Raw genomic sequence first — 10,676 nt, 5'->3', positions numbered from 1 at the left:
TCCTGGCTGCCACACGCAGCTCGCTCACCGATCGCCTTATTTGGGTCTCTGTGATTTCACTGAGAAGAGCGCAGGTCCCGTTTCCACATTTAACCTCCTGTCAGTGGATAAAGAGTCCTGCATGCACACAGCCTCCAACACCTGAGGGAGAGAGAGGGAGAGAGAGAGAGAGAGAGAGAGAGAGATCCAAAGTGAATGGATGAGAGAGTATGAGAAGGAGTTCCCACGGCATCAAATATTAGCATTAAACTTGAAGGTGTTTGTCTATGCAGAAATCGGATCGGGGGAAGATCCAGGAATTCTTCATCACCGTCTTTAACCTTTGCAGGATCTCCATAAGTATGTGCAATTCCCTGTGACTTGATTGAACTAAATGGAGGCTGTTGGGCCTCGTTGGAGCTATGAAATAAAACACAAACCAGCTAGTATACAAAAAACATGAACACTAAGATGAGTAAGGATTCAATTAGAACCATTATCTTAATATGAATCACTCCACCGTAATACACACTGCTGTGATGGTACCTGTGTGCCGTCGTCACTCAGCTGTTTGGGTTATGTGGCTCTGCATAATTCACACAGCTCCTGAATGGTTGTTTCGAGTAAGATGAAAACATGTGTACAAGTTTGTGGGAAGGTAAGAAGCACCATGTGAAATTGGAGCTGTGAGTTCCCTGCACCTGATATTTGAGTTTGGTGAAAACAGATGGATAATCAGAGTTTATGTGAACAATGGAGGCCTCTGTTCCCTGACGCTCATGGAGAGAGAAGTGTAGAAAGACAGAAGGCCCTGGAGAGGATCCCTCGATATTAAAGTATGCACCTCAATGACAAAAACTAAAATCGACACACATTTATTTATTTGACACACATTGACTGTTTCTTGATATTTAGCATTACTTCTCCTGGAATAAAAAAGAATTGACATTATTTATTAACTGAACATTTTATGAAAGGACAGAAGGAGGATACAGCATGTTTCACTAAGATTAGCTATACTAACTTGACTGCCATCAGATGTGCATTAAATACTCAGGTGCTAATCTGCAAAGTTCACAGTCTCCGCTGTGACTGAGCCGAAAATATCTTCAAGAATACTATAAATAGAAAACAGCATTACAAACAGTCGAGAGGCCCCAATTTCTATAATTATATATTTTCTTGTTGTGAAAACAATGTGGGCAACCATAGAGGATGTTGTGTAAACAGAGGATGAATTACAACCTAGTTAAATACAGATGTAGCTAAATATAAGAAATAAATGAAACATTACATATTAAATATTGAAAGTAATCAAATGAAATAGGGTTACGTGAATGTCATTCTATAAAAATCTGTGTTATAAGGTGACTAAACAGATAAAATCCAGTTCAAACCACAAGCCCAGTAAAAGCATTTATGAGAATAACTTTTGACGAGCCATTTAAAGGAGAAAAAGGAGGTTTGTTCTCCTCTGGGAGTTTGTTCCATAGAGTTTTACAAATCTTTTCGAGACCTGAGTGCTGTTGAATACATATGCTCAGGTCCCCCCACTATAATCAGAGTTAATTTAGTCTGGATTGACCCATTTTGAATCAAATTGAAGCCACAGCAAACAACAGGAATACAAAGCCATGGTCATCACTTGTTTAAGCTGCAGTCGCAGTGAAAGGCTGTGAGACACCAAGTTGTTTTTTATACGTCACCAATCTGAGCAGAAGAAGGTTGCTGTGACATTCTTCTCTTCTATCAGTTTCTTTTTCCTGGCTTTCTCTCAACATTTTGGCTCTGGATCAGTTTTGCGGCTCCTCCAAACAGCTGCTGCTCACATCAGAGGCTGAAAACCGCCGATCTGCAGAGTTTCATCAAGGTTACTTCTTATTCAACACCTCTCACGAAACCTGACTCAAGAAATGTGGGACTTTAAATTCATCCTGACATCTTCTGAACGTTGAACGTTTTGAAGGAAAAGGGAGCAGTTACGCTGAATCCAAGTCTTACATGGATGAGGTGGAATTCATCTGCTCATATATGATCTTTGTGAACGCATCATGAAGCACAGCCTCCAGATGAACAACAGTAAAACCTTCTAAACATCTCTGTTGTATACAGCCAACAATAAGGATTTATTGTGTGTTTAATAACAGATGACAGCTTCCTGTAGATAAAATTTGTAGAACATTCCTGTGTGAAGTTGCGGCTTCAGTTGTTATGTAACAGTCGGAGGTTGTGTGTTATGACCTGCATCGTCAGTTTAATGGAAGCTGATGTTGTAAAATTCTCAGTGAAGGTAGCTGCTTTGCATTGTTGTGTTATTCTTTTCACAGATGTTTGATTGTCCCTCCAATCTTAACTGCTTTTACACTAAGTGAAAGTTCTAACAGTAACATTTTATGAACTAATAATGTATTATCAATATATAAGCACTGTTTGACATTTAAACAGTTTTTAAAATTGCTCTTATTTTATGTGTGTTGTTGAAAGGCCTTTGTAATTTGTTTTAAAAGTGCTCTTTAAATGTTTAGAAAAGTTTAGAAAACTACTACTGCTGCTACTACTACTACTACTACTACTATGACTACAACTACTGCTACAACAACTACTGCTACTAAAACTACTGCTACTACTTCTGCTACAGAAGTCGCAGCATGGAAACAGTAACAAAGTGACAGCATATCATGCAATTGTTTGAGGAGGACTCACTAATAATGTGGAATATCTCTAAAGTAGCTCAGGAGCATTAACACGAGCCAAGCAAACAGGAATGTTTAGAACAAGCATTGCACCAATATCAATAATATGTTCAGTACATTTGTAAAAGCAGTGAAAGCTTCTCCTTTGCCATCTTCTGCAGCCTCTCTGCTAATATAAGAGTAGGATTTAATGTTGACAATGTTCCAAGTATATTTCCTCTCACTGCTGCACAGCCACAGAAATGCTGCGGTGAGGCCCAGACTAAACATGGAGATCGTTTGTGAATGCACGTAGACAATGAGAGTGTTTATATTTGATTTATGATGGAGAAGTAAGTAAATTATTATGGATTTTACACAGCTGAAGAACTGGTTCTTCAGATGGAGCTTGAGGTCTTCAGTGTGTTTGTGTGTGTGTGTGTGTGTGTGTGTGTGTTTGTGTGTTTTTGTGTATGTGAACTGCTGTGGCCTTGAGGTGGAAACATACCTAATGACTCACTTAGACAGGGCACCTGGATTCTGGTGACACACGCACTGACAGTGACACACACACACACAAACACACACAGAGACACAAACAGACGGTGAGGTGCATCTCCTCTGAAAAAAATTTTGTCTGTACAAGTAGAGGCACATGTTTCCTGTATGACATCGGGCTTCTGTGCAGCCTGAGGTGACGTCATGAGCCCCCTCCCACACACACACACACACACACATACTCCACACCTTTTCTACAGGTATTTCACAGATGTTTGGATCAAAGCAAACCAATCAGCTGTGAGTCTGCGTGTCTCAACGTCACTGTCGGTAAATCGGATGGAGGTGAAATCACAAACATGCACACACACCCACATAATATGATTTCTGAAGATGCACATTTGACTGTTTGCCAATTCAATGTTCTCTTTAAGATCAGAAAATCTGAAAATGTGCATCTGCATGAAGAGCTCGGTGCCACAAAGAGTCAGTGGTTTAAATTGAATGAATCTGTGAAAGGTCAATCAGGTATTTCCACCACCTAACACGTCTGCGGCTCAATAGGTTTACGGTAGCGTAGCACAAAGACTCAGCTTGGGCTCATAAGTCAGCGTGCCAAAGAATTGTTGTTCAGCCTGGAGACTTAAACTGGCAGTTCAGGTTCAGATAGCAGGAGTTGGATCTGCGTGAATAGACAGGAATCTGACCGCTAACATTCAAGGTAGTTAGATGAGGAAGTGTGACGTGTTTGGCTGAATGCCACAGGTCTAACCTTACTTTCTCTGAGTCGGATAAATTCACTGTGGCACACGTCAACTAGGTCAATGCAATCTGATGTGGGACCTCTGGACCATCATGTTTGTGGAATATCCACTGTACAAATTTATTGATTTTTATTAATTAATTGTGTTTTTGCACAATACAGTTTGACCCATATTCTGTGAATGTTGCCACACAACTTCCTAAAAACAGGTGAGAGCTTGAATGACTGACCTACTAAATACTGGTGATAAAAGAACAGACAGATAGACAGGCAGGCAGAAAGAGGGTTAGGGAGAAGGATCAATGAGGAAATTAGTTACAAATTAATCTGCTTTATTTTAATTTATGGGGGTTTTCCCTGTCGTAAAACATTTAGTATCAACATCATTTTCCAGGAAGTCCACTGGTAAAAACAGACATTCAATCTATATTAAGATTTGTAGGAAGGGTCACATTTACTGACATCCAGTTTTGAAAGCTTTCAGACTAATGTTCCTCTCTCTTGAAAAACTGACTTGGTCATTTCAGCATTTTTGCCAGCAGCGATTTCCATTGGATGTAGATGAACTTGTGTGTGACTATTATGGGCTGAGTGATGGAAACTAAATACTGACTAAAACTAAATTACTGTTTGCTGTGGGCAGAGAGGACGTACTGTCACTATTTAAATCTTGTCCACTACCAACATGAGCAGAGGCTTTTAAATGCTGTTCTATTTCAATGCAGTAAAGCATATGTAGTTCTTGTCATTGTATTAACGATTAGTAAGAGTTTTTGACTCATGTCCACTTGTCAACTTGACTTGTAAACTTTTGTGTCGTGATAAGTGATATGGACATAAAGTTTGTGGAGCTTTGATTATGGCCAAACAATCAAAAAGTGGAAAGTGTCACATGATTTTTAATATATTCGTCTTGACACACCCTGCAACCCGCTGGCCACTAGTCCAGGATGTTCCACACCTCTCGCCCAATGTCAGCTGGGTTTGGCTCCAACTCCAACCAACCACCCAAGGATATGAAATGGATGAATGCCTATATTCACATTACTATTCAAATATATCTTCCTGCTGTATACAAGTCTAAATGCTCTTTCAAAGCCTTTTCTATTGGTAAATAATCCTGATGGAGAATAGCAAATACATTTTCTTCTAAGTTTGTCTAAACACACTTTCTACACATTATATGTATCAGAATTTGTCCAAGAAACTTGGGTTATAGGTGTCATTGAACAATGTAACCTCCTCTTCTCATCATCTAACCCTTCAAATCCACACATATATGTTAACACAGGAATGATCTCAACATTCTGAGAACACAAGTCACGACAATACTGGGATTTCAACACAAGTAAAAGGAATTTGGCTTTGTGAGCTCGTATAAAAACAATAAAAAACTATTATTACATACCACAGCCTAAAGGGAACATAAAACAAGCGGTGGAAATATAAGGCGGATTATCAACAATAAAAGGTTTATGGTTGAAAAATGTTTAAAAGGCGGACACGGCCTCGAACTGCATGAAACAGAGAGAGAGACGGTGAGGAGCAGGGAGACAATGACAGAGCTCCTATGAAAAGAGAGGCTGAGTTAACACATAGGTGCAGGAAACGAGATAGAGAAAGTCAGACCGGTACAGTGTGTGATAGCTATGACTTCACTCTGACATGGTGGTGATACACCAGCAGCTGTAGGCCTGGTTCATGGTTCATCAGTGCAGCACAGACCTTATAAGGACAACGTCTTCCTGACTCATTTATTATCTGACTGCCTGTTGACAGACGGGACGCTGCGAGCTGAGGCATTCAGTGGCTTCGGTTCGATGCCAAAAAGTTGCGTTCACTGTCCCCGCCCCACACTTCTTCCCTCTTCGTAATGCAGTTTCTTCCTGTTCCCTCCCTCACTTTTAATTCCTGACAAGCCCTTTTAATCTTTCTTTCTGACTTCCTTCTCTTGTCTCATGTCTTTTCTCTTTGTCTCTCTCTACCTTGTTTTCCTGTGCGACCGTGCATTCACCCCCTGTTAAGTAAGGAGGTCAGTGTGGATTCCACACACAAGCACACACACACTCGTACACATCTGGCTGGAGCTGGATTTCACCACTTTTCTGGGAGTGGTGAGAGGAAGGCGTGAGTGTGTGTGTAAAGTGGGAGTGACCGAAGCCGTCGGGGCGAGGGAGAGAGAGGATGAGGATGGGCCCGGCCTCCAGCTCCAGAGTCAGAGAGAGGAAAGCCCTCCCACAGGAAACCAGCTCTCCACTCCACATGGCCTTTTAAGGTAAAAAACTCCCCAAAACTCCCCTCACCAGGGAACAGGGCTAAGATATAGTCACATTTAAAGCTACAGTGAGAGACGGTGGAGAGCAGGGTGGAAGCCGGAGAAAAGACTTTGTGAAAAGTTAAAAAGAAGAAAATCCTATTTCTTTTAATCAGACACAAAACTTAAGTGGAGCAGAAAGAACAACTTGAGCATTTCTATCTTTTTGTTATTGTATAAGGACTGCAGCCGTGTTCATTTATATGACTGATATTTACATAGCATTTAACTATCAAAGCTTTTATGACTGAAGGTGCACATGAGTCCCAGTCAGGACTTTGTCTTTAGTGACCTGCTGCACATGAGATGAGAAACATTCATGTGGTCTGTCTATCGTCTGAGTCATACCAAGACCAGAGGAGTGTGGGAAATGGACCCTTTGCATTTCCTTCACAGGGGAAAATGATCTAAAGCTACTGTAAACAGAAGAAGATGCATCCACACAGATTAAGTCATTATGGGAAATTGCTGTGTATTGTCAAGAGAATTACATAAGTTCTGCATAAGATGTAATCGTTAAATTAATTTACAGCAAAGTTGTTTGTGTTCATGACTGCATTGTTGATTTAATGTAAATGATTGAAATTCAAACATACACATATATATGTGCAAACACTTTTGGCTGAGTGAATCCCCCCCAAATTAAGTTAATTGAAGACCCTAATTGACCATATAAGTAAGTGTAAAGGCAAATGTTTTTGTCTCTGTATGTCGGCCCTGTGATACACTGGTGACCTGTCCGGGCAAAATCCCACCCTGTGCCAATGTCGGCTCGGATAAGCTCCTGATGCCAACAAGCATTGTAGAGGGATGGATGGATGGATAGATGGATGGATAGATGGATGGAGGGGTATAGTTGGATGGATAGATGGATAGATTCTGCTGAAAACATCTGTCTTCTGCAGCTGCGGCTGCTGGAAAAGAGCCATGTGGGGCTAAAGCAGAACAGTAGAGTTGTGGGCCATAAAACCAGAAACAATTAGTAAAAACAGGCTGTAACTCTCTGCTGAGCTGAGGGGAACTGCAAAGGGGGGACATTTCTCTGTTGGGTTTGTCACTGCGACCGTCAAAGCTCACACATGGAGACTGGAGCCGTCATTCACTAAAACAACATTGATTAGTTCAGCATCAGACGTAGACGACACGCTCCATGATACATATGAGAAATAACTTTTTTTACATACACAGTATTCAAATAGACCTGGTGTAAATGGGGAACTCAAGGACTCAAGGACAGATGCTGTTACTATTTAAACCAAGCTGTATTGCTGAGGTTATCTAGGTGCTACACTTGAGAGCACATTAAGGAAGAATGTATGACGTCATCCTGCAGCCGCTTTGCTAATAGGCTGCTGATAACTGCCAGCATGGCCCAGTTGAGTGAACCACAAGTCTCTGCCAACACCAGGGGTCAAAGGTCACTGTATGACTTTTCATCGAAAAATGTGAGGGCTGTGTATTATCTGTGCTGTTGCTACATCTCATATCAAACTGACCAAAATCTGCTTAATTCTCCTCAGCCAGACTCTAGTTTTTACCGTAACTTCCTTCTTGGCTAAACTTCACTCTCTCCAACCTCAGCGATTCATCTAAAACACTGCAGCCCCTGCACTGACCGCTAACATCATGATACTGCTGCAAAGGAACTCCCACAAAAGTGCAGAACCATGACGACACTGCCTATCCTGCGCTCCATGCATGGGCTCGGTTTGTGACTTCTGGCCGCCGGCTGGTCCTGCCCTGCAGTGGCCTGGACATCACTCCACCCAGCCCGGCCCGAAACCTCTTCCCCTTTTGTTTTCCCAGCGTGGGACCGAACTTCCCACCCAGGTCAGGCTGGAAGAGTGACTCCCTTCTTGCAAACAGCTTGTCCTCTTGGGTGCCCTGTTCTGTAAATTAGACCAATTATACACTAATTTTCAGTGTCATGTTCATTTGTTTATTTATGTGTTACAGCTATCTCACCTTCCGGAGTCAAATGTTCTGTTATTCTATATACCCCTGAGAAACAATATATATGAAAATATCAGTCAAATATTTTAAGTGAGATTTATATTTCTGTCAGTGAGTGTGTGTGTCTGTGTGCGTCTGTGTGTGTGTGTGTGGTTGGCCTAAAAGAGGTCTGTGTCCTTCTGCCTCGCCCACATACTGTTGAACATATGGCTTCGTTTAGGGAGTAATGGATGGAGGCCATTTGTCATCAGCAGAATAAACAAATGAGGACACACACACACACACGTGCACACACACATACATTCTTTTATGAGAGGCATATACATTTTTACAGCCACTATATTTATGGTATTTCCTCATAGCTCTACCTAATTTTCCCATTTCTATTTGGGGGAATAGAAACAATCGATAAAAGGATCACAATGTATTAACAATGTATTAACGAGTCGCACCCATTCTCCCTTAAAGAACGTTTAGCTGGTTTCGATTTGTAGGGATTTCCTGTCCTCTTAACTGAACTGCTGAGAAAGACGAGTCACTGCTGTTATGTTAGTGAGCATCGCCCTCTTCTGGGCGCAAATAATTTCATAATTATCAAGAAATGGCGCTATAAGAATGACCTGGTACTTTTTTTCTTTGCATAATTTTCCTGCAAGTATAATTCAAGTATAACATACAGGCATTGTCCAATCGAAGACTAAGAAGATATTTAGTTAAAAAATATCAAAAAGAGCGACACATCCCAACAAGGTCTGACTGCATTTTTAAACGTATGAAACGTATGCATTTTACTTAAGTTTTCGCTGTGTCAGTTTGTGATAAATCAGTTTGTGATGTTTGTTGTGCCTCGTGTCCTTTCTTCCTGTCATCTTTTGATCTCATGATCTTTTTGTTCTTCTATTTATATCTTTTATGGGTCATGGAGAGAGGTGGAGTACACCCTCCCCAGGACAGACTCCACTAATTGTTTGAGGCATGTTACGTTATGTCCCAGCCTCCCACAAATTGTAGGACATGGAGTACCAGGAGAGATTCCATGCAGACACAAGGAGAACTTGAAAACAGAACACAGGCCTGGTGTTGTACATGCTTGGTCATTGTGACACTGCCATGTCTTACTGAGACATGAATACAACATAGCTCTCCACAAGTCAAAATGTCCAGTGGTCAAGTCAGACACCCTTCACTGACATATTACTTACTTAAGAGTCTTTTTACACATAGAAAATGCAAAAACATTAAATAGAAGCTGTAAAAACTGCTAATTCAACTAATGTTTGGACAAATATTTCTCTGAAAAGATGTATGTCACTCCCAAGATTGAATTCTAGGAATATTCTCCCTAATGAATGCCTAAAAATATATAAACTGTTAGTTTCATCTTTCCTTTCTACGTCTAAAAGATCAAACTACTGAACCGTTTGTTTTGTTTGTTTGTTTTGTGTATTTCACCACTCATCCATTCACTCACATGTCTCAGGCAGTAGAGTGAACCGCTGCTTGATCGTGTTTTTTAATTTAAGGGCTGAAATGTGGACAGTATAATGTGATGACATCATCTCTGAATCTGACCTTACTGCATCAACTGTTTGTATGAGAATCAAGAAGTTCAAGTGAGGATTGGTGCGTGTTGGTGTGTGTGTTGCTTTCTGTCCTCTCAGGGGTCAGAGACAGGCATGAGTGTTATTTTGTCTCAAAGGCAAACAATATTAACGGACACTTTGTGTGTTAGTGTAAACCTCTGTGGCTCAGATCGTTTTTTCTGAGAGAACACAGAGAGAAAACCTTCCTGACTGATGGTATCTACTGAGCAAAGTATTGTTGACACTGAGCAGCCATTTGTGACAGATCATAGGTGAATGATTCACTTTGGTAAATAATGAAAGAATACACACTCTATATCAATATAAGTTCTACTGCTATTTACTATTTTATGTGTCAAAAAACGCATGATGTTGTTACATGGGAGCATTTTATTTTATGCGGTTGGAAACATTAACTCCTCCATTTTTAAACTGTAACAGAAAGTGAAATATGTCAACATGACACTACCTGTGCTGCATTCTGAACCGTGTCAAGGTTATTGGATGTGTTTCCGGATCAATATTTAGTTTAACTTCAAAGACATATTAAACACAGTTTATCCGGATGTAAGTTTATGGGTAGAGACTGTTCCTATCTTTGCTGATAGTCCCTGTAGCTGTTCTGCAATCTGCTGCCTGAAGGACCTCGTCTGACTCGTTGTTTTGGGGAACTTCACATCATGAATTTGGGCCTTGGATGACAAACTGTCATATTTATACAAGGTGGAGTTGGAGCTCTCTGCCGTGGCTCTTCTCAGTCTAGCTAGATACTGAGAGATTTGATGCAGCAATGGAAAACAAGCTCTACTCATTATCAGAACACAAACATAAATACAGTGTTGACCAGTGTCAACCTTGTCATTGTTCCTCAATGTGTCTTGACTTCATCCACCTGTTGAAGATGATTTAAACTT

General features: G+C 40.8%; 1 long non-coding RNA gene across 1 annotated transcript; it reads left to right on the top strand.

The window, feature by feature from the left end:
- The first annotated feature begins 271 nt into the window (after nt 1–271).
- Nucleotides 272–9,017, top strand: LOC128448680 (uncharacterized). The gene is made up of 2 exons (XR_008339785.1): nt 272–6,187; nt 7,808–9,017. It is a non-coding gene; the product is annotated as an uncharacterized LOC128448680 (long non-coding RNA).
- Nucleotides 9,018–10,676: the final 1,659 nt, after the last annotated feature.

The sequence above is a fragment of the Pleuronectes platessa genome, chromosome 9, assembly GCF_947347685.1.
Source record: "Pleuronectes platessa chromosome 9, fPlePla1.1, whole genome shotgun sequence".
NCBI lineage: Eukaryota > Metazoa > Chordata > Actinopteri > Pleuronectiformes > Pleuronectidae > Pleuronectes > Pleuronectes platessa.
The sequence above is the reverse complement of the archived record's forward strand: the minus strand, read 5'-3'. Positions and strand labels throughout refer to the sequence as shown.